The sequence below is a fragment of the Anser brachyrhynchus genome (assembly GCF_964034855.1).
Source record: "Anser brachyrhynchus genome assembly, chromosome: 3".
NCBI lineage: Eukaryota > Metazoa > Chordata > Aves > Anseriformes > Anatidae > Anser > Anser brachyrhynchus.
In genome coordinates this window covers 69,519,329-69,543,043 of record NC_137696.1, presented here as the reverse complement: position 1 = coordinate 69,543,043, position 23,715 = coordinate 69,519,329, and the positions used below count along the sequence as shown (strand labels likewise).

Genomic DNA, 23,715 nt, shown 5'->3' with positions numbered 1-23,715 from the left:
GCGCAGACTTTCTGCACTTCCTTCTGTTCCAAATCTCCAGGTAGAAAGACACGATGGAAAGAAGATGGAAGAGAAGGAAATATGTTGCTTAGGATTTCACTTAATGACAGCTTCATCTGTACATGAAGTTGCTTTATCAGCAAATACAAAGCCTTCATTACCTCACAGCTTATTACAATTGAATGGGTGTATTGTTAACTTATGAAATTGTTTGAAATCTGAACTGCAGCTGGGTTGGGAGGCTGGGTGCAAGACCGTGGAAGACATGCAACTAGGATGCCACCTCGTGGCATATTAAAAGGAGATTTTTATCAACAAGCAGAGGATCGTTTCCCTTAAGAGTGCAGCGTGACGTTTTACTTCATCATTTATTTCCACAAAAAAAAAAAAAAAAAAGATAAGTTGCCACCTGAATGTCATGGGAGCAGAATAAATCCAATAAATACACGACCATGTATGCTTCAAACAAAAGTGCAATATGAATATGAGGACAAGTAGAAAATATGCCTTTAGAAAAACACTGGGAGCTTTCATTTTCTAAATAGTCAGTTGTGCAAAGTTTTATGCTCAACACAGGCAAAATATTTAATGTAAGATTGGAAAAACTTAAGAAACTGAATTAATATAGTGCTATAACTTAAAATAGGTAGCCAAAAAGAAAAGTTAATGTCAGAGATAAAAGATCAAGTTTGGATCTGAAAGCTCCTATTTTCCAAATTTTCTAATAAGATATAAAAACTAAGAGGTAAGAGTCTTAACTAGATACTCAGCTGCTGGTTAAAATGATCTATACTTAAGGTATTGTTCTCTTTACCTTCCGTATTTCTACTGTCGTGTATTCCCACTGATCTTTGCTGTGAGACAGGAGGCAATTGATCAAGCTTTTGAGTAAGAACATAAGTGAAAGTAAAAATATTTGAGAGATCCAGTATCTCAGAATGTATCATAGTTGGGAGCAAATTCAGCTACACTTTGAGAATGTGACATTTCAAACAATAATTAAAAATAAATAAATAAATACATACATACATACATATATTGATCTTGTATTTTGAAACACCAATTTGTTAGCCTGTGCGGATATGAGCCAGATTGCTCCTGTAATGCGTCTTTCGTTGCACTGCCTGTCCTCTGCAAAACAGCCCACCTTGTCTGGGAATTCTGCATTCCAGTGTCATGAGTTACCTATTATTACAAAAAAAAAAAAAAAAAGAATGTAGGAGAGATTCTTCTTCCATCTCTTAAAACGAGTACCCTGCTCCTTCCCTCTACCATGTTAATCTGAAGAACATGAAACAGGGAGACAATCTTAAAACCCCCGTAACTGTGTCAAAGAATATCGGTAATCCAAGTGTGTAATAATGTAAGTGCAAATTAAGACAGATCAGACAGAAGCTTTATGAACTATGACCGTAGTGACAGCACATCCAGGCAGCATCTCCCCCCTCTGCTCCCCTGTTCTCTGCTCAGGGATTGCATAGATCTGATCTACATGCTACTTCGGGGGGGGGGGGGGGGGGGGGGGGGGGAAGAAAAAAAAAAGAAAGAAAAAAAAAAGATGAGGAAAAACAACTGTTCCAATGTTAACAAGGCCAAGCACCCATCCCTAGGAGTAGTTAAGAAGGGATGAAGCAGTGAAGACATGGTGGTGTGGCATATGGCAAGATGGCTCTTGGAGGAAGGAGTCTGTTGGAGTGGCAGAGCCGGTGCTAGCTCAGCTTAGAAGTGGGGCCTGGAAACAATCAGAGGCTTCCAGCCTTCAGCTGAAAGGAATAACCTCTTAGTTAGCGCAAACTTCTTGGCCAGGCCTCTCAAATCTTAAAAATTTATGATTTTACCACCACAACAGTTTGGCCCATGGTGAAGATGAACACTTATCCTGGAGTCTTTTCAGTTCAAACCCGAAGCATTAGTAAACCAGAAAGAGGGCTGTTTTCCACTTGTTGCAAGGTGGATGTTCATCCTCTGACGTTCAGTGGCAAGATTCAGGTCTGGCACTGGACTGAAAAGGCTTTGGAAAAGTTATGTTTCCGTTTATAGTAAAACACTGGAAACTGTACTCTTTCTTTGTCTGCAAGAGCTATTTTGGTGATTTTTTCCAAGTGTTTAAAATCTTGCATATGATTAACCTTTCTCAAATTACTTTAAAGCAGGGCTCATGCTGCTAAGAGCATGCAAACATACCACTACAAAAACTGAGTTAAAAGCAAAGGAAATTTTTTTTGTTATTACTCTGTAAAACCATACCTATACCTTTTCTGGAAGATAGTCATTACCTGAAATTCACTTTGCCTGCTTCTAAAGTGGCCGGTAATTTTCTGAAATAGAAAACAGCAACTTCTTCCACCAACTTCGTAACACATTTCACTGAGACCAAAGATAGAGGGAGAAGTCTAAGAGCTCTCACATGGATATCTCAGAGCAATTCAAGTAAACTGTTAATGATAGAGGAAGGTCCAAGATGAAAAAACAAACTCAGGCCTCAGGAGACCCACTGAGCCTGTGAAAGACCCTTGATGAGCTTCTCACAGAGCCTGCTTTTAACAGCCTCCAGTCACGGGGATGATATAATTCCTTAGCTTATATCCTTCGGTCCCAGTGCTTAACTATTGACAGAATCGCAGAATGGATGAGGTTGGAAGGGCCCTCTGGAGGCCATCTGGTCCAGCACCCTGCCAAGCAGGGACACCCAGAGCAGGGTGCCCAGGACCATGTCCAGGCAGCTTTTGAAGATCTCCAAAGAGGGAGGCTCCACAGCCTCTCTGGGCTACCTGTGCCAGTGCTACGTCACCCGCAAACAGTGCTCCATCACCCACACTATTATTAGACAGCTTTTCTTAATACCAAAAGGGTGAGGACAGCTCTTTTGACTGTTTGTTTTCTTCCTTAAAGCAAAGGAGAGCCCATCCCATTGCGCCCCCTTGGAACTCTTCTGTTGTTAAAAATAGAGTGGAAGAGCTCAAGGTTTCTCATGAGATGCTCCCGTCAGGACTGGAGGGTGGCCCAGCCTGCAGCACTCCTACAGCACACCTGGGCAAAGGCAGCCAAAGCCATTATTTCCAGGGGTGCCTTCACATGACAGCAAAGTCCTCCAGTGTACAGCACGGCCTGCCAACACGAAGGAGTCATCTGGGTGATGCGAGGCCTGAGGCATGCTCCTGGCAGTGGGGAGGATCCTGCCAGGCGTGCTAGCCTCTGCTCCACAGCCCAGGCTAACATTTCTCCTCTTACCTGCGACAGGCATTGCCCCAACACAAACAAAGAGATCCTGCCCCTCTCTTACCCTGCACACCACGGCCTGTTCTTCAGGTGTGGAGGCAGCAGGGAGAGGCACGGCCAACAGAGGGGCAGGGGACAAAGCTCCTCCAAGGCCACAAGCCCTGTGCATGGCGGGGGCAGCCATGGGGTCAGCACCCCGTTTCACCTGGGTCCCCACTGGCACAGCCCATGAGGGCACCAAGTGACCGCTCACCTGTGTGGGTGTGGGAGCACCCTTACCTGCCAGAGCAGGCAAAAAAAGGAAAATACTGTATTTCTACGTGCTGGCTAACAGCACCACCCATTGGGTACTAAAAACTCTGCATGTGGGAATATCGTATAGTATCGCAGAGACATTTTTGTGAAGGCAGGACTGGATGTTCCTTGAACTGTGAAAGCAAAACGGAAGGCACAGAGAGAAGTAATAAAGTGACGGAGAAAAATAACTTCTTCCCTGACCGGGAATCGAACCCGGGCCGCGGCGGTGAGAGCGCCGAATCCTAACCACTAGACCACCAGGGAACGCTGCGAGCAGGCTTCAACTCCTTCCCCAAGACCTTATCCGCAAGGCCACGCCCCTTCGTCCTACCTTCTTGCCGGGATCTCCCCTGCTCCCCCCCTTCCGGACCGTACCAAGGCCCGGCGGCAGCTGTGCGTAAGGCAGGGACGTTCCACTGCACCCCGCGGGAGGGGGTGCGGGGAGGGCAGCGGGGCACGGCGGGCGCCGGGCGGGGCGGGGCGGGATGGCGGCGGGCACGGCGCTCCCCGGGGAGGTGTGGGGGCGCGTCCCGGGGCCAAAGCGCCACCGGGCAGCGTCTGAGGGAGGAGGGAGCGGTGAGTCCTCCTCCTCCTCCTCCTCCTGTGCCTAGGGGAAAGTGTCAGAAGAGTATTTGTTAAAACTATGTTTAAAAATACAAATAAAAAGGCTTCAGCATACCTTGTGCAAAGTGCATCACTGTTTGTTTTCCCTTATTTCATGTTGCCTGTTCGTGCCCTTCCTAAAAAGAGAAGGCCTCGTCAGCAGAGTGCCCTGGGCCACAAATCTAGACCCGAGATGGGGGAGAAAGGAGACGTGCTGTCCTCTGTGCTATTTCAGGACACCCCGGTGTGACAGATAAGAATGGGTGACCCCTCTGGTTTTGCTAATATTTCTATGAGATGAGTGAAAACTCGGCCATAGATGCAGACTGCATCTGCTTCTCCCTCTGGCGTGGTGATTTCATAAGCAACGCAGAGCTGTAAGCTATGCTAACAGAAAGTAGTTTCCTCTGTGTAAGCCATGTCCATAATATGAGAGGGTTTGCTCTGTACGAGCAAATCGCCAGTTCTCAAACCCTCTGGCTCTGAAATTCATTATACAAGAAACCTTTCCCACATTAAGAAAGATAAGCTTCAGACTTTACGCTTGTGGATTCTGCAAATATGCCTTAGCTTATCTTTAACAGCCTTAGAGTCAGAAAGCAAACGTGGAGGACTCCCACGTCCTCGGGTGTGCTCAGGCGCTTGGGGTGTTGGTTTCAGCCTTACCAAGTCCCAGCAGAGTCAATGGTTCGTTTCAGCCCAAACCTCTCTGAGCAGGCTTGAACGCAGTGTGCACTTGGATTGAGGTGGAGCTTGCTGTTGTCCAAGCTGATTGATTTTAGTATGCAGTGATGTAAGTAACTTATAAAACTGTAACGTTAGGATTAGGCCCCCTTGGACAGAGTCTTGCACACTGCAAGAACTGCATTTCACATGCGCATGTTGATAGCAGCTTCTTCGGTAAGACCGAGGCATTTTCATCCGTGAGGGGACAAAGCTGAGGAGTGCTGGAGGCAGACAGCAGCTCAGATTGAGGTGCCACTGTGGCCAGAGACATATAGAAAGACAGGGACGTGGCCAGGTGAGAGAGTCCCTGGTCCCAGCAGGTCACCAGTGCCCCTCGTTGAAGAGAAAGACCACGTGGGACCTGGTTTCACGCCAATGTGAGCCAAGGGTAAATGTACCATTGTAAACACAGTGATTATTTTGGCCCCAGAGCAGGACAGGAACAACAGCTAAATATTAAGGTAGTTCTAAACCACAGGAACCGAGCTGGATTAAATACAGTTGCATGCTTAACCAGCTCCATGACGTCTGTTAGCAGCACAGGCTCCTCCACCCCAAGCACTTACCGTCACCCCAAGAGAGGCTTTTGGAGGGGTACAGAATTCAGAGCTACAGAGTGGCTATGATGCTAACAGCACTCAGGGCAGGTGCTTTAAAACTAGGGTAGGTCCACATGAATGTGCAATAATATGATGAAATTTCTTTTTATCGGTGAAAGAATCCCTGATTGCAGCTGTAAGGGTATTGAAAACTTGAATGTATGTATGTACAAGAGAAGCTTCACCGAAATAAGAAATCTTTTCCAGGGTGTGAACCCAGGCTGTAGTGGTGAGGGGACAGACCCCATGACCACCAGGAAAATAGCACGGAGAGTCACAGGGTATGTGGTAATTTTTAGAAAAGGCTTTCTTTTCCGTGCAGGTCATGTGCGCTGGCAAAAGATTGTGCCTCTTCTCTGGCTTCCTACATGCGATAGAGAAACCCATCAGTGAAGCTGTCAGCGATTCAGCCTCCTGCCCGCGCAGAAGCAGCCGCTGCCTGTGCCTGCGTCCCTGCGATGCCAGCTGGAGAAGAACGATCGTCCTGAGAGCCGCAGGGGAGGGATGTCAGAGAGCGATGCTCCTTGTCACCTAACACGACCGGATGGCAGTGTGTCAGTAACGCCAAGTGAGTAGCACTCAGTGTCAGAGGCTCTGTACCCCAGCCTTCAGAGTCGGGTATTTAAAGATGAAAAATCAGAGCCCTTACTTTAGCTGCCAGCTGTAAACAGCATGCGATTAATTTGTCTGTTCCATATGAATGTATTAGGTATTGTTATTACTCTAATTTGCCTTGTTAATTGATGTGTGACAGCAGGCTTACTAGGTAAAAATGAGTAAGAATGACATCAAAGTAATGTGTTAATTTACTGAAAGTCTTTTATTTGGATATGTTTCTTCTATACAATGGTAAGTACAAATTGTCTTTAGTAGCTGGGGTACCCACTTCAGTAGTAGGGAAAATCCTTGATGTGCACAGGCACTGTAAACATTATTCATAATTATGTGTAATGTGTGCATTTATCACTCTTCTCTTTCCCCAGCTGTTTATTTGATCTGGAAAGTCTTGGCATCAGTTTTTCTTCTTTAAGTTATCCAGGTTTCAAATGTGCATTATCCCAGTTTTGGGGAGATGGAGAGGAGAGTGAAGGAAAAATGCTGTACTGTCTTTTGCTATTTTATGCTTAATTCTATGTATGTTCAGAATGGTTACCTAACCGATAGTTTATACACATATTCTGGGAAAAAAAATGTAGTTTGGATTTCTTGTAGCTGTTTTCATCATAATATTGTTTTTATGAAATGAATTTTAAAGAGAATCTCAAAACAAGTTTTCCAAATTTTACAGCAATTCTGATATTCCTAGCTCAAAGACCATTTAATTTTAGAAGCTCTAAGGTGACTTGCTCTATCTTCTTGCAGTTTATTTTCAACAGAGGTAGGGGGCAGTATGTGAGAATTTGCAGTGTCATGTCTTAATACTGTGTGGACTAGTTATTTACTATTTACAAATAGAAAATATTTTAAAGACTCTCATGAAAAATAGAGGAGTAACTCACCAACAATATTTTTCTGAATATTTTTTCAAGTTCTACTACTGCCTCCCTTGATCTTCCATTCTTCTGACACTGTTCTTGATCCAGGGAGACCTGTGTCAGCTTTTCCTTCTATCCTGTATTATAATGTATGTTATCCCGGGGTCTGGGATCAGGTATGGCAGTGGGGTGCTTCATCAAGTGTTCTCACAGAGCTCAACAAAATACCTTAGCTGAAACAAATAAGACTTTTTATTATCTCCTCATGTATGTGAACAAATCCTTTTTCTTTCACAGTCTCTTCTAGAGAGCATTTTGGAATAATCTACTGTTTTGCTGTACTAGACAGTAGAAACTGGTAAACAATAACGTGGGGAGAACTTCTCACAGATTTTCAAGCTCTGGTCGTTTTCTGTTTCACTTTTGTGAAAGTCGTAGAAATTTTCAATACCCCTGTCTGTTAAATTGTTTTAAATCTAGGCAATTGATTCAAAACTACAGGGCTAGCTGGGGAGACTTGCAAAATTCCTCTTTGCATCAACTGAAACCAAGCTAAAAATAACAATTTGTTGTTACGGAAGTCGGCCCCCAGTGCATGGTAGTATCAAGCAGAACCTCAATTAGGCATAAAAGACTGCCTGTACGAAACCAATTTAGTGACTATTTCATAGTGAAAAATCATAAGAATTCTTGGGAAAGACCAGGATGACTGTTAATGGGAATAGAAAACATCCATCTACATTTATTTTTATACCTTTTCAAAACTGGGCTGTTAACGGTATTCAGGCTCATCAGCGTAATTCTTTACTGCAGGTTATCTTCCTCAAACAAATGAGCAATAAGCTAACAGATGCAGATGTTTAAAAAAAGAGGACATGAACCATGCATGAGCAATTGTTTCTTTTTTCTGATACTGGCTAAGCTGATCTGAGTGCAGGCCATAAACTTACTGTCAGTATCTGTGACAATTTTATTCTGTGCAATGTATGCAGTTCTATCGATATATGCTGCTGTGGGTATTCAGTGGGAGATCGAGACCCATTCAGATATTGTACTGAAATATCCCAAGTCTATTCTGTCTTCCACGTGTTATTATGCATGTGAGTTTGTGTAAGAAATCTTTTCCTGGGGTTAAAATTCTCAATTTGGAAGTGATTAAAAAGCAAACTTGCATTTTCATCGCCTCCAGAGTAGCACAATCAGCGATAAAACAAATTTGTCTGATCCTGAAATGAATGAGCAACCTGAATTTAAGATTTTCTTGGATAAGGATATTCTAAGTTTTAGTATCACAGAGACCATGAATTAAACAGCATTAGATCATTTTTATTCAAAATAATCGCCACAGGGATATATTACCATGGGAAAGAGCAAATCATTCAGACTGTCTTCTATTATCTGTGCTATACAGAGGTAAAAACTAAATTTTGTTTCAAAGGTGATGTGTATTTGTATCTCTACCTATACCTATATATCATGATCATCATTGTAACAGATAGTCAGACAGTACCGCTTACTTCCAGGCTCAGTTAAATGAAATAGTTTGTTAGATCCAGTCACGCAGGTTCTTCCAACGACACTCACTCTCTGCCTTGAACCCCAGGCAATATCCCACAGTGCTGTAACCAGAACTTGTGACATGCTTCTGTTCCAGCCTCAGCATGCTCATTCTGCTGCTGTGACAGGAGCTTGAATGATTTCTTCCGAATACCTGTAGCTGGAATATACATTTAAAATGCTTGGGGCAATGTAAATACTGAAAAGAAATGTGTAGTTACTTTGTCTGCTGTGTGGAATCTAAGCATCACCCTCACAGAGTTTCCTACACAAGACAATACAGCTGATGTGCTTGGAATGACGATGGGGAATGACAGGGACAGAGACAACTTTTCCTGGAGCTAAAATAAGGTGTTAGTCACTGTCATTGTCATTTAAGTTCAGCTAGGAGATTAAGTAGGTTTTCCACAACTTTGATGGATAGGGCTGTGTATCTTCTATAGCAATTCAGCAAACCCAAAAGAAGTCAGGTAAGTGGTACTATTTTAGGCCTGCAGTTTTCTGTCTCTTTCTCTCTCTTTTTTTTTTTTTTTTTCCCCCAAATTTTGTTATCTACACAGTACCTGAGGGGTACCTGGGAGCATAGCCCCATTCTTCTATGTTGTGTTAGAGAGCTCTTTGTGGTTTTAGCTGATGTAACTTTGGGATTGGCCATCTTTTGCCTGGGTAATAATGCAGGTATAAGATGTAGTAAATTCAGTATGCTATGAAAATGTATCCTCTAAGGTGGAGACTGTGTGTTAAAGAAAATCTGTATCTTGCCAAACGTTTCAGGGAAAGAAAGAAAACAAACAAACAAACAAACAAAAAAAAAACAGGTACAAACTTCAATTTTAGCTGAAAATACAGCAGCAAATTTAGTATTTTTGACCCAGTATTGACACTGAGCGGCAGAAAGCCTATGCTATGAGTAGGGTGGTGGTAGTGGGGGGAGATGGCTGCATATCCATATTAGAGTTGCATTCACACCTGGAATCAACATACATGATTTTGAGAGGGGTCTTTAAACAGCAGTTAGGTTAAAAAATATGCCTGTGACAAACACCTCTCTAATACATCCAACAAGTTCTAATATTAACACCATAACTATTAAGAACAATGATTTTTCAGATGCGCGCACAGCACTTGCTGTTTTATTTTTGCACGTCTTTTTATTGTCTGTATGCGTGTTTATACAATTAAATTTTTATGAATGCATGTATCTGCCTGTCTTGTACAACTTGGGATTTAACAGTGCTGTAATACCGAGGGCCCTTCCCTGGGCTTTGCAGTCTTTCAGACTGGTTACGGACTGAAGGAGGGGATGGATACGAAGCGAGATCTTGTTTAGGCCAGCTGTAAGGTCTGGAGGGGTTACCCTGAGTGATCTAAGGTAAGGGAACGGAGCTTCTGATAACTAGGGCGGGTTTTGTTTTGGGCTTTGGGTGTGTTTGCGAAGGAGCCTGCGCGCCAAGAGCGTGGAGACAAGAGATAAAGTTTGCGGGCATCCCCGTTTCCCAAGGGTCGAAAGGCTTCGGTTAACCCCGGTATCCCGAAGCGCTGTTTCCGCATCGTCCTTAAAACCCCTCCTACGGAGGCAAAGGCCGGAGCTCGGCCTTCCTCACGCGACGCCCGGTCCGGTGGCAGCCCCCCGTGCCCAGGCAGGGCCCCGCTCCCCTCCCGCGGCCTCGGCCGGGCCGCGCCCCCTGCTCTGCGCCCTGAGCTGCGGCGGGGCGGAGCCGCGGGCCGGGCCAGGCCGAGCCGAGCCGTGGCCGAGCGGGGAGCGGGGCCGCCATGCCGCCGCCCTGCAGGTGCGGCCGGCCGGGGGTGCCGGGGAGGCGGGGAGGCCGGGGGCGGCCGGAGGAGGAGGAGGAGACACGGGGCGGGCAGGGCCGGCCGCAGGCGTGCGGCGGAGCTGCGGAGCGGGAGCGGGAGGGGAGGTGAGGGGAGCCCCGGGCCGGGAGGGAGGCAGGCAGGGAGGGGCGGGCGTCTCCCCGAGGCGGGCCCGCGGCGGCGCCCCTGCCCGCCGGCACTGGGGCCGGGCTCCTCCGGCTCTCGGGCGCGAGCCCCGCCGGACCTCGCCGCGGATTGCTGGAACGTTCCAGGCTCGCCCTCGGTTCGTTCCCGGTCCCGCCTTGCCGGCGCTGCTCCGGGTGGGGCCGGCCGGGGGCTGGTGGGTGCCGCGCTACCCGGGGATGCGCGGCCGGGCGGCCCCCGGGCGGCGGAGCGAGGGGATGGAGGGGTGCCTGCGCCGGGGGACAGCCTGCCGGCCGGCGTTTGCTTCCCACGCCGCGATTACCGGGAGCCCGCTGGGTCGTCAGGCGTCTCTGGTGGTAGCGGTAACGGGTTAATTGGGTGCGCGTTAATTGGTCACGGCGTGCTGCGAGGGGCCGCCAGCCCGGCGGAGGGCCTGCGCTGGGGTGATGCTTAAAACGCTTGTTGGAGAACCCTTGCAGCCTGTCGTATAAGCAGGTGTTTACACAGGGTGGATGTTATGTTATGCACGTACTGCTTTTTGGATGCGTGTGTATGCATCTTTTTGTGTACCCACTCGGTCTTTGAGAAAGTGATGGAGAACGCAACAGAAAACACCAAGAAAATGCACGCGCTTTTATGGCTTCTGAATGAAAGCTACTTCATCAGGAGTAGATGTCTTTAAGTGTAAGTCATGGTTCAAAATATGTACGTTTAGTGGGCTGTAGGCTGTGCTCTCTTTCACCCTTTTACCTGGATGATGGCCATAAATATAAACAAACAGTTGTAAGGATCTAAACAAACGGTAGTAAGGATCTAAGCCCATAAGTAACTTGGGTCCTGTGAAGAGCTGTAATGAAGTTGATGGGACTGCTTGTAGACACAAAATGCTTTTTAATGGCTTTCCTTTCCTTTTTTTTTTTTTTAAGTGAAGCAAAATCTTGAGTTTGAAGGAAATTCTGTACTTCAATTAAATTCAGTACTGTTGTTGTTATTGTATATTATGATATAAAAAGGCACACTTCCAGAAAACCTAATTTATCTAAGTTGTAAAGTCAGGTCTGTGAGGCTCAGGCCTTGCCTTTGCCCAGTGGGCTGTTCTCTTGTGCTTTCACTGTATCAACGGCCACGTTCTGGTTTTGATTTGCCACATCTACTGCTGAAATGATAAATATTTCCCTTTGGAGCTGAAGTGACTCAGAGTTGATTGGAACGGTCCTTGTCCTGTTGGATAGGAGCACTGCTTTGTTGTTTTATGTATCCAGGATTTTGAAAGGGAAGACTCAGGTTGGCTAGGGATTGCTTCTGTAAATATTTGCCTAGCTTAGGATCCTGACTTCTCTTGAGTGGACAACTTGCAAATGTTTTACAGTATCAGGGAATAAGTCTCTGTCTGTTTAAATAAAGTTGAAATCATTGGAAAGTAATTTGTCTCGGAGAATAACATTTCTTTAAAAAGGTTATGAACAAAGCTGTGAACATCCTATAGATAGGTATGGCAGCTACAGCGGCTCCGTGCAGTCACCAATCCGGGTGAGCGTGCCAAAGGCAGAAATTACTGTAACCCTCTGGAGCATGATCTGATGCAAGAAATTGCTGCTCCAGGCAGCTGGAGGTTTTTACAGAAGACAGTTATGATCTAGATGGAGGATGAAGGGTCTCGTTTGACCTGTGCTTTCTAATAGGCAGTGCAGGAAAGTTAGAGTATAGCCACCACCAGCAACAGAAACGGTAAAACTCCTTATCTTGCACCTGACTTGTGCCCTTCGCATCGAGGGACTGTTCAGCAGTCGGTTGTGTTACCTCAGCTCTGCAGGCTGAGTGAATCTGGTGTGGCCGTCCAAGGAGTGACAGAGTGACAAATCTCTTCCTCCCCACGATCAATAAGCCAAACACGTCTGAGGCTTTACTGGCTCAGCTCTTATTTTGATGAAGCATCTGCCTGCTGGTACAGCGCGGAGGGTGAAGATGCCAGCCGACCTCTGAGCTCATCATTTCTTGCTCCCTGCTGTGTGAGAGCTCAGCCTCAGGGTCAGCTTTGTTGTGGAAGAGGAAAACGCACAAATGGTGCTGCTGCTTCAGGGACTCCATGTGGGTTAGTATCATTCTTCCTAAAAGAGGAAACAACTCCACAACTGAGGAGTGAAGTCAACACTGAGAGAACTCACTGAGGGGCTCCGTTGACAAGGAAGGAAATATGAGGGTAGGAGAAACAAGTTTTCAGATTTCTTTCTTTATTTGAGATCCGACTGGTTTACTTATCCCCAAGTCATTTCTCCCTAGCCTGATTCATGAAATAGTGAGGCAGTGACAAGGTTCACAGCAAACCAGAGGGATTATATTCCCGCTACAAACACATCGTTTCAGATTGACACATTAAACACACATATGGGGGTATTTTTCCCCCTTGTCTTTGCAAACTCTTCTGATTGTGGGTGGAAAGCCATACTTCTTTGTTCTTGATCAAAATATCAAGCAGGTGTAAGCAGCAGAGCTGCAGCCGAAAGATGCTGATGAGGAACTGCTTGTTCTGTTTTGAAGTCGGCAGCACTCTGCAGCGGTCCAGGGGCCCTTAGTTATGAATCTGCAATTTCTGTTGTTGACTGCAGAAGGACGGTGTGCAGGCAGGCTTTGTAGGGTGTGTCAGGGCCTCATGATGGGTCGCAATGCAGAAGCTAGTAAAAAGGTGCTGGGAAGGGTGAGTTACTCGCGGTGCAGTGCTCTGCTCTCACACCAGTGCTGCTCCCAGTCTCTGGCCAAACTTGCAGAGCTCATATCCGTGTTTCAGTTTGGCACCACATTGTGAGCCAGTGATGAGCCTATACTCACTGAAGACATAAGCTGTGATTTCATGACAAGTTCTTGTCTTCTAGGAAGAAGTTTGGCTTAAACTTGGAGCTTTTAATGGATATGGTATACATCATAATCTTAACAAACCTTTCTGATCATCACTTATCTTGCTTTTAAAATGTGTGCTGAGCTTTCAGTTGTATGCCTCGGACTCCATGTCTTGTGTGGTCCTGTGACCTTGTCAGCTGGATGAAGCTGTTCCCAGCTTTCAGTTGTTCTGTTTCCTGTAGCACGTGTTGTGATTGAGCATCAGGCCTCCCGTTTGATAAGCTAAATGTAGTTCCTTCTGAGAACCAGCCAAGTTCACAAGAACAGAAAGCATCAGAATCTCTCTCTATACAGGCAAGATTTGTGTTTACCTTCTTATTTGCAGTGTCAAATTCGGATTGTTTGATTCCCTTTCTATTTAGCAGGTTTTAAAAGCCTTTTATTAATAGGAATTATATATTTCTAGAATGCAAGTTTTCTTACAGTAGTTTCACCTATTAGTGACTGATTTGGGGAATCTCCCTTCAGTGTTTCTGTAGATACCTGAGAGCCATTTCACCAAAATCTAAGACTTAGGGCAGACAAGGAGCTGTCCCAGCGCACCAGTTAGAGGAAATCACAGCTTTGTTTTACAGAAATTCACAGTGACAGCTACTACTACCTTGAACTCACACTTGTCTTAAGAAAAGGTAATTTATTCCCTGAGTCATTTTTCAAGTAATTTAACCTTTCTAACAGTGCTCCTTCTCTGCAGCTACACTTGTCTGTTGTTTTTTTTTCTTTTTTTTTTTCTGCTTTCTGTCCCACATGCCATCTGTCTTATTTTCTGGTTTGTTTTCTTTGTAATGCCACAAATAGAAAAGAAGTATGCATGTTCATGAACCATCACTTCTGAGGGGAAGAGGTGTGGATGGCTTCTTGCCAGCTCAGGTGATTCTGTGATTTCAGAAACTAATTGGGATTGGCCTCGGTTGTGGCTTGTATGGGATGTTACATGGAATGATTCAGTATCAGCAGCTCAGCAGTGCTTGCATGTTGTGTCAGCTGTCAGTGTGCAAAATGTAAGTTAAAGAACATAGTAGGTAGTATTAGTGCATTGTAATTGACAGTCTCTTGGTCAAGTGGTGGCCCCCCAGTATGATGGCAGGGGCTTTATTTTACCATTAGCTTGAGAAGTGACATTTGTATAATGCTTTTCAATAGCTGTAGTGATTCCAAAGAAATCCTGAGTTATTCTGGTAAAGCTGAGTATGATACTGCATGCAGGTTTTGGTAGCTGTACCAAACACGGTAAAGCTTGGTAGGCTGGAGAATGGCTTGAGTTTCTCTTGATAGTTCCTCACAGAGGTTCAGCTAATTCAGAAGAATGATGAAGAGTATAATATTGTTTCACATATTAAGATGGTTTGTATGTCATTTAGAATATATATTATATATATATAACTTTTCCTGTAATCTACAAGCAATGGTTGACTTCTCATACTCCCTTTTTTTCCATCCTGGTTTCTTATCAAGCCTTCTGCGGTGAAGCTGCTGAAGACTGATGGCTAAAGGTAGCAGCTCTGATAACGCATGCCGTAAAATCCAGCCAGTTCCACCTGTCCCAGCTCCTAGGGCTTCCAGCCTGCAGGAGTTGTCCAGTAGGTGCGTGGTGTGAGTGGTGACATCCTGGTGACAATGGGTGGTAAACCAAGTGGACAAATCTTTGACTTCTACTTTGTTATGGAGCAGCGTGTCCTGTGTGCTGAAACATGTCCAGGTGTGTGGTGAGAGATTGACTTTGCCTGATGTAAACCAGTCACTCGGGCAGATATGGGTCAAATGTTTAACAGCTGGGCGACAGCTGATGGGCATGGGAGGCCCTCTTGCTGCCCAAGTATGAGGGGTCAAGTAGCACACAGTCTGAGTAGTCATCGAGCGGCTAAGAGATGAGTTGTGAAGTGCAAAGGAATTACAAGGTTGCCTTTCTCTGTTCTCCGCTTAGGGATCAGCTGAAGAAATTTTGTTTGATTTACTGGTAGGCTTTTTTTTTTTTTTTTTAGGATATGATGCTGAGCTCTGTTGGGTGGGCATGGCTTATTGCTAGGGGTGAATAGATGGTGAGAGGTAGCTGGCTGGCATCATTACATCACCGTACAGAGGCTAGGCAGGAGCCTGCAGTGTCATCTGTGTTTGTGTCCTGCTGCAGGACTGAAAGCGAAATCTCTCATGTGGAGCTAATGTCGATGTGGTTGTTTGCTGGGGCATATTTGTTTCCTTAAACATAAGAATTCTGTATTCCTTCAAATGGAGCCCTGCTGCTAACTGATCAGTCAGTGGATACATTTAAAAGTGGGTTATTTGGTTTAAAAATCGCAGTGTAACGTGTGGTTTCTGTTGGTACAAGTAGCACATTGTCATGAAAAGTGATTAAGGAGCCAGAGATTAGTTTTCTTTTGAGTTTCCCACTCAGATGACACTGTGTCAAGTGGCAAGTTTCAATGTTTTGTCAACTGGCTGTGTCCTTTCCTGAATATGGTTGTGGCAGCTCTCAGTCCCAGGCTGAACCTGGCAGATAACAGGCAGCTTTTACAACTTAGGAGCTCCCAGTGGGTGTTCTCTCCTGGAAATCTACTCGGATAATAAATACAAGAAATCCAGATACTTCTACGAAGGGTAAGAGTGGCAAGGAAACTACCAGACTGATGCAGTGATGGATGTTGGTGAACTGCTTTTAGGCAGTGAATAGTGAGTTATGGAGAAAATATGTTACCCGGGAGAATTGGTCTTAGTCCTTCTTGTCTGTGAAGCACATTTCAGACTATGAGAAAAGAAAGAAAGGTGCATTATGTTCCTTGTTCTCACTTCTGGGAAGGAAATGCCCAAGCTCTGTCGAGCAGGAGTGCTCTGCTCCTTGCAGAATCCAGTCCAGCCCTGCTCCATCAGGAGCGAGGCACAGCAGTGCTGTGGGCAACCTGTGTAAATGCTATCAGAAAGCCAACAAGGATTGCAGGCTGTCAGAGCTGAAGAGGCCACCTATAGCAATAAATGTGATTTTAAGGTGCTTCTGATGGAGTATTTCTCTGTGCTTGTTAGCTGTAACGTGGTCATCTTGTTATGTGGACCAGGATAGGATTTTTGGATGCTATTTTTCATTTTCTTTCTGTGAGGGTTTCAATTTAGAAAATATATTTCTTAGGCAAAATGATTGTCATCCCTTCGTAAATGGTAACTGGCCTTGAAAAGTGTCTCTTTTGCCTGTGAGCATCTTTCTGTCTCTATCCATCCAAATTTCCGTGGATGTCATTGAAATCTGGACTTTACCTTCAGTGCTGAGTACAGTTTTCAACCCTTAACTGCTTTGCAGTCAACATTATATTGCACTTAAAAGTTTTACATGGTACTGTTTTATAACTGATGTTTAAGTTTTGATTTTTTTCTTCATCCCACATGCTGTTTGTTTGGCATTTGGTGATGAAAGAGCTGCAGATGATTATCGTCTCACTGAAAGGCTTTAGGATGACAGCATACTGTGTTATAAATTGAAATTTACTTTATCTGGCCCTGAAATGTATCTTTCTTCCTGTTTCTCTTCACTTTTTATCTTTCTGCTTCACTGAGTTCAGCAAGCAGATAGCTCAGAAAAGCTATGTTGACCCATGGAAAGCTCATGCCACATACCACCTGCTCATTAGGTTAGCCCAGCAGTGCACTCTAGGCTTGAAGTGTACGTTTTAATCCTAAGCCTTGTAATGGTTATTGATAAGAACACAGATCTTGCTCGGGGATAATGGGCTTCCTACGGGTAATGTGTCAGTGCTTTTTAACTACAGATTACTCACGTACCCAGATGGGGTAGGTGTAAGCTGCATTTTCCTTTTTTTTTTTCTTCTTCTTTTTTTTTCTTAAAGGTGTATATTTCTACACAGTTTGGACAGATTTCCAGAGGGCCTGTGAAAATGTCCGCATTGCAGTCTGCCAAAGTTTTTGGTCTGCCAAATCTTAAGTTTTTGACATCAAAACTGGATGGATTATAGATCCTCAAAAAAAAAAAGTCTTTAACATGGACAAAAAAAAATAGTTAACTGTTCTGTCTGACTTCTACTTGAGCTAGGCCAAGCAATTACTTCAATGTAGCTGTAAACAAGTGAAGAAGCAAGTAGCTAATCAGAGAGGCTGTCTAATTAATTGGGTGGGTAAATGTGAGCGTGTTGTTAAATACCAAGGTGTATTTAGTTTCACATAGAAGTTCTTGTCCTGTATATAAGTGCAAGCTGGCTCTCAGTACAAGGCCAGAAGCTAGCTCTGTAGCGTTGTGTAGGAGCTGGAGAAAGGGAAAACGGAAAGATAATAAAGGTTTTGAGGATATTTCAGAAGAGCAAGAGAACTAAATCATTCTTTGTTATGGAATACCTAAAGGAATTCAGCAAGAAAGAAGGACATAATTAGAAACGCTGCTGCGTTTAACACGGGCCGTGTGGCGGTAGGGGTGCGAGTGGCTGTGGGAGCGCTGTGACAGGAATGCGGCCTGCGCGCCGTCCTGCCGGGCCGCGCTCACAGCCCCGTAACGCAGTAAATGCTGGGGGCTGAGCAGCCCAGAAATAACCAGTCAAGGTTTTCAGGGTTAATCCTTGTGTGTTACAAACACACAGGATTTTCTGTTACAATGAAATCCTTCAGTATGTTACTTAATATACAGCGTATGCAATGTGACAGAGTTGGGGTTGCTATGGAGACCTGGCTTTTTGGTTCTGTTAACCGTGTTTCAGATCGGAAAACATTTCCATTGCACTACTCTGAGACTCCCTTTTCCCTCCCGCTCCTCCTCTCAGCCCCTTCTGCTTCTTGGCTGGGAGGTAGGTGAGGGAGGAACGGCCGTGACCTAGGATTTGCATGGGTCCTTGGGGCAGGCTTGATTGGAAAAGGGATGCTGAGGGGGAGCTTGGAAACGAGCCTTTTCCTTTTGGGTACCTCTTCTATCTTGTTTTTTAAGTGTTTGAATATTTAAATGCTAATCTTTAATATTGTAGTGTCAGTAGGCTGTATTTTTTTTTCCTGAAAACTTGAAAATAATAAGGACTTTCTAAATAAAAGTTTATAGTAATTTTCAAAGCACAATTATTAATTTTGTGGGAAATGTACCTGGCTGATTGCAATACTTCCCATTAAACTGATAGATTTCTGCATGTTTTTATACTTCCTTGTTTCTTGACCTTGTTCTGTAGAGCACTGAGAATATGCTAACCAAGTCTCATCTAGTACAGCAGGGCTATTTGTAAATAGAAATTTGTAAATAGAAACCTAACATCATGCTTAAGCATTTTGGGATCTAAAGTAATTAGAAGGGGATTTACAGTACGTGTATTTGTGCCAAGCATTGAGCTGCATCTTTGTTTTTCTTGAAGTGACTCTTCAAAGTAAGAACATCGGTTGCTTTCAAACCTACCTCGACTTGATTTATCTTTGGTATAATCCTTTATTGGGTTGGTGGGGCAGGAACTGAGAAGAGAGAGTAAATTTGTGAAACTGTGAGCATGCATTTATCTTTTCTAGTCTATGCCTCTCACCTCGAGCTTGCTGGCTGTAGGCTTCATCAGCACTCCTCTTCCCAGGTGTCAAACAGTACGTTCACCGTGCTGGGTGACTGCACGAGGAGTTACATCTACAGACATCTGTCCTGGCTTTCTGCTGCAGTTCTGTCTTTTATGGCAGAGTTGGCAGAAAAAAAACACGTGCATGCAGTTTATCAGTGTGGTGCAAAGCCCGGCTCTGCTTTCAGGAGGTCAGCCCAGTGGAAGTGGGAGTGAGCTGGTATGGCAGGAGACAACTGAGCTGCAGATATAGTCTCTTCTGATGACTGTTACACACAGGTAATTTGTCTGGTAACTTTTGGTGGAAGAGTGATAAACAGTTGCAGTAGGTGAAAGGGAGAAAGGCGAAGGGCAGCAGTACTTCAAATCACAGCAACTGCTTGCTGCAGGGGCGTGTTTTAATGGCTTCAGAAAGCCCAGTTTCTTTGGCTCAGCACTTTTGCTGGCTGAGGTCCACTCGATTGGCAAAGGACGTTTGCTGTACCTCTCAGCAGTGGTGCTGCTGTGTCAGGAACTCTGCATTTTTTGCCAATGCAAATCCCACTTGAGTCCTACAGGAGCAGCTCTGAGGTGTGGCCAGGCCTGGGGTATGTGATGCTGCGATCCAATGTCCCTTAACAGCATCCTGCATATGTGATGGTTCTGATGGCTCAGCTGGCTCAGAGGTGGCACCAGGCAGTTGGCTGGTTTTCAGAGAATCACAGAATGGGTTGGGTTAGAAGGGACCTTAAAGATTATCTAGTCCAACCTCCCTCCCAAGCTAGGTTAGATTAGTTGTTCAAAGCCCCTTTGCTACCTCATGCTGTCTTGTAACACTGTGCTGTTTTAGGGGCTGTGAAGATGGAGTGACTTTCTGTTTGCTGCTTCTGTTGCTTTGCTTGGTTCAGCGCAGGGAATTGGGGGAGGACTTGGTCACGTCTGTTAAAAACAGCAGAGAACCTAATAAGTCATCTGCTCTGGGAGTGGCATTGATTTGTGTATGCGTGTGTCAAAACCTTGTCAAAACATACCTGTGCAGGCGTTCTTTGAAATGTTTATAAACAGGTCATAAAGCTAGCAGTTGTTACAAGCAAGGAACGTGCTGGTGTCAACTGTCAAATCAGCAAAGTAGTCCCAAGGGGGTTTTCTAAATGTGAGTTGATGTGTCTAGAGTGTTCATGAATTTTTATTTTTTAGAAAACTAGAAGCACTTAGTGTTTTAGGTGAATGCTGCTGAGTACATACGTATAAGTCCTTTGTGTATGTGCCCTGCATGCTCCAGGGGAAGGTAAGAAACAGGTACATCTGTCTTCTCGTCTCTGGATGTGGTAAACCGCATCCTCCTCTTGTTCAGAAGTGGTGGAACTGTGTTGCCATATGTCAGGCATTTAGGATCTGACTTGGAAATGCCATGTAAACAGAGGTTGAAGTACCTCAGTACGTGGCGTAAACACAGGCTTCATTTCATTCAAAAGGTGTCCTGGGAAAGAAAGGCACAATGGACAAACCATTTTGCTTACAGTTATAGGAGCTGTGGTTTTGTAGTAACTTTGCAGAATGACCACAACATCCTTCTGGATCTCAGCCTCTTGCCTGTGAATTGAAAGCAATGTTTTTGACAAAGAATGTTGAGAGACTTAGTTTATTTCATAAGGTTTCTAAAATTTATTGGAATCTTACAAATAACTGGAACCAGTACCCTGCAAATTCTTGGGTGCTTCAATTGTTTATATGTATGAGGTTGTCTGTACTTTGGTGGCTGTGGAGTTCGTTTTCCTTATCCAAATGCTAATGTTTTTTCTGCTGCCTTTTATATTTTGTTACAGTATTTGGTAGGAAGGCACCGGTGTTTTCTGTCAACAGTCCATAAAGCATGCAGGACTTGTCATGTCGTCTCAGCATACTGTGTGTGCCTGTACAATGTGAGTGTGAAAGGTGGCTGGGTTCAGAGGGCTTGGCCGTGATGTTTATTTGAACAGGGGTGAGTTAGCACAGGGGATACAAGAAAATGAAGGGGTTAATTCTTTTAAAACTCCAATGGGCAGCAAATTCTGTAGGAACTTTATTGGTGATTTTAAAAATGAAATTTTTTTTTGAAGTGGCTTTATTTCAAACAGTGCTGCGCTTTTACGTTCAGTATGGCATAGCAGTCTGCTTGTTACTGGCTTACACTGTGTTTTGTAACCAATTTCACAGCTAAAGTATGTAGCAGAATCCATTGATCCTTATGGAAAACGCATCTGGTGATGTTCAGCTGCCAGTCAGGGAAGATAACATCTGGATGCTCTTCTCTCTTGACTCTCTTCTCACTCATGGGCTGGGCTTCCTGGCAACTCTTTTGCTTCCCTTATTCTGTGTGAAATGTGATAGCCTGAGTTAGTGGTAAAATTCTCCTCCCAAGTAAGCGAGGAATGATTCAGCTGGAAAGTCCATTGGAACTGAATCAAGTCTTTGTTATTGTTCTGTTTCTGAATCAGACGTGTCTGTTGTGTTGACCCCTTGAGTTTATTTTATTTGAGCTCTTTATTTGGACGGGCTCTTGCAGATCCAGTTGGCGAGTTGGTGGTGATCTAAGCATAGCCTGCTTCTATTGCATTAGTACAGAATGAAAACGGTCAGATCATTGGCTTGTTGCACCTCTGCCATGGGGATAACCACCTCCTAAACCACTGCAGCCAGTTTCCTATGAGCAGGTGTGTTTTTCCTTTGTAGATCTCATCTCCAGATCTCATCTTTACTGTCCTGGGCTTCTGAAAATGTTGCTGTGAGTCCACAGGGTACAACGACCACATCAAATCACTGTCAGGCTATCCATTTGGAGAAATGGTGATGCTGGTCTGTGTTCAATCTGAACAGGGACTATAGAAATTGTTTCTGCATACAAATTCATTCTCAGTCTTTTAATTTTTGCATGTCAGGCTTTTAAGAGTGCAGCCTTGTTCCAACAAACATGACAGGCTTAACACTTTTAAAGGTCAGTGGAGTTGCATACATAAATAAGGGTTTTTCTCCTTAGCAAGAGTTGTATGATCAGCCCTAACTTTACTGAAGCGAGGAAGCTCTCCTAGTTTAGTTTAGTACCCTTCAATTAAATATAATGGACTGGTGGTACTTTATAAGGATAGAGTTTATTATTGTTTTAGAAGTAACATTATATTTTACATGGTAATTGTAGTAAAATTTGTATTTATCTTAAGATAGTTTTGAAATGAACTCTCATTTTTTTGTTTGCTCTACTGAATCTTAATTAACATAACTAGTCTCTGCTGTGTTTTGCTGGTGTGTGCTAGCACTTTCCTGAAAACTTCCAGTCTCATTTTAGCTAAGTCATTCTGCCTGAAGCAAAGACTAAAAAAAAAAATTGTGGCTACTTTCATCTTTGTTGGCTGTGCATTTCTGTTATTCTTTCATCTTAAGATGCTGTAGTGTTTATTCTGAAACCTTTATCTTTACGACAACACCAAATGAAATGCCTTAGCAGAATATAAAGGCAGTAAAACTCAACCTGGTTAGTTCAATCAGTGAGATGTTAATGAAATACTGCAAAGTTTAGCACGTCTCCTAAGGTGCTAATGTGCTTTCCCCTTCCTGTTTATAAAAATGTGATGTATGCTGAAATGAATTTTAGAGTTGATATTAGTGCTTTGCCTGGTGAACCTTAATCATGTGCATTATATATGACCTGGTAGCAAATGAGAATGTCGTCTGTCCTGTGATACACAGTTTCCACTGTCTTATACTTCAGTGTGTTGTGTGAGACCCTATGCTGCATCTGCGGAGTGCCCTGGTAGCTGCTTTGGGCTGACCAGAGGTACAGACAGCAACCCCAGGTGTTCAGTTTGAGAGCTAGCACACTGAAAATACTTCCCCTCTACCTGTGGTTTGTTGTACAATATTTTACTCTGTCTGCTTGATGGAGATTTTTAATATCGCACTGCACTTAAAGTACTACATACGTATCTTTCCTTTTTTTGGTCTTAAGACTGACCTGTTGGTGTGATCCTCATCGCCTCTCATGGTGCCCTTTTGTAGGGGTCAGAAGGGCCACCTGTACCCAGAAGTCATAAGAAGACGCTGTGCTGCGGAGCTGGGCAGAGTCATCGGTGATGGTTCATGCCCCAAACCGACGGGGGGCAACGCTGGGATGTTTGTATTGCAGCAGGCGATAGTAAGGAAACGTGTAGTTGCATGAGCAGCTGTGTGCTGTTTGCCTGTAGCCTCAGGGTCAGAGGTAAAATAAAAAAGCAGAAATAAAAAGCTGGTTCTGCGTGGGATGCGGCAGCAGAGAGCAGGTGTGGGCTGCGGTGCGTGCCTGTGGGACACGTGCTGCTCCTCTGCACGGCGGGCTCTCCTCGGTACGTCCTCAGCCTGCGCGTGTCTGCTTGGCTGCCTGACGGGAGCTTTCTCTCATGTCAGCTCGGCTTCTCTGCTGATGGAAATCGTGCGCTTAGGCCTCTCGCCGCCTCTGTCATCTTTTCACAGTGTGATTGCTGCCATCACTCTTGCCGTGTGGAGCCCCTGCTAAGGTACAGGATGCTACCTTTGATTTGGTTTTCATAAGCTTGGTTCAATGCTACCTGAAAGAGTTAAGAGAACCATTTGAACCTAGATCCACAGGGAAACTTAGGCTTTTTACTTCCTCCTGTGGACCTGAGCTTTAGTTACAACAGAGCTAAATAAAGCTGAGACTGTGCTGTGGGTTTCCGTGGTTTGTCAGTTTAAATTTTACAGTGAAAATAATAGCTGGTTCCTTGTCAGGTTAGTCTCCTCCTTTGTTCTCATTGCTGTTTGTTACTGGGGCTGCTCGGATTAGAGGTACTGGGAGGATACTTGTGCACATTGCTCTTCTGGTCTCATTGTGAGTGTGCAGAGGGTACTTCTTGTATCTCTGTTCTCCAT

General features: G+C 44.5%; 1 protein-coding gene across 7 annotated transcripts in view; it reads left to right on the top strand.

Moving 5' to 3' along the window:
• The first annotated feature begins 5,832 nt into the window (after positions 1 to 5,832).
• Positions 5,833 to 23,715, top strand: part of NCOA7 (nuclear receptor coactivator 7) — a 94,491-nt gene continuing 76,608 nt past the window's right edge. Inside the window, exon 1 of one of the 7 annotated variants that reach the window (XM_080586787.1) lies at positions 5,833 to 6,012. The gene's annotated coding sequence lies outside the window, so the exon portion shown is untranslated. Of the gene's footprint in view, positions 6,013 to 9,929; positions 10,267 to 10,358; positions 10,396 to 10,427; positions 10,572 to 10,651; positions 11,117 to 18,309; positions 23,343 to 23,715 lie in introns of those variants that run through there. The other 6 variants (XM_080586791.1, XM_080586785.1, XM_080586790.1 and 3 more) reach the window with 6 other exon arrangements.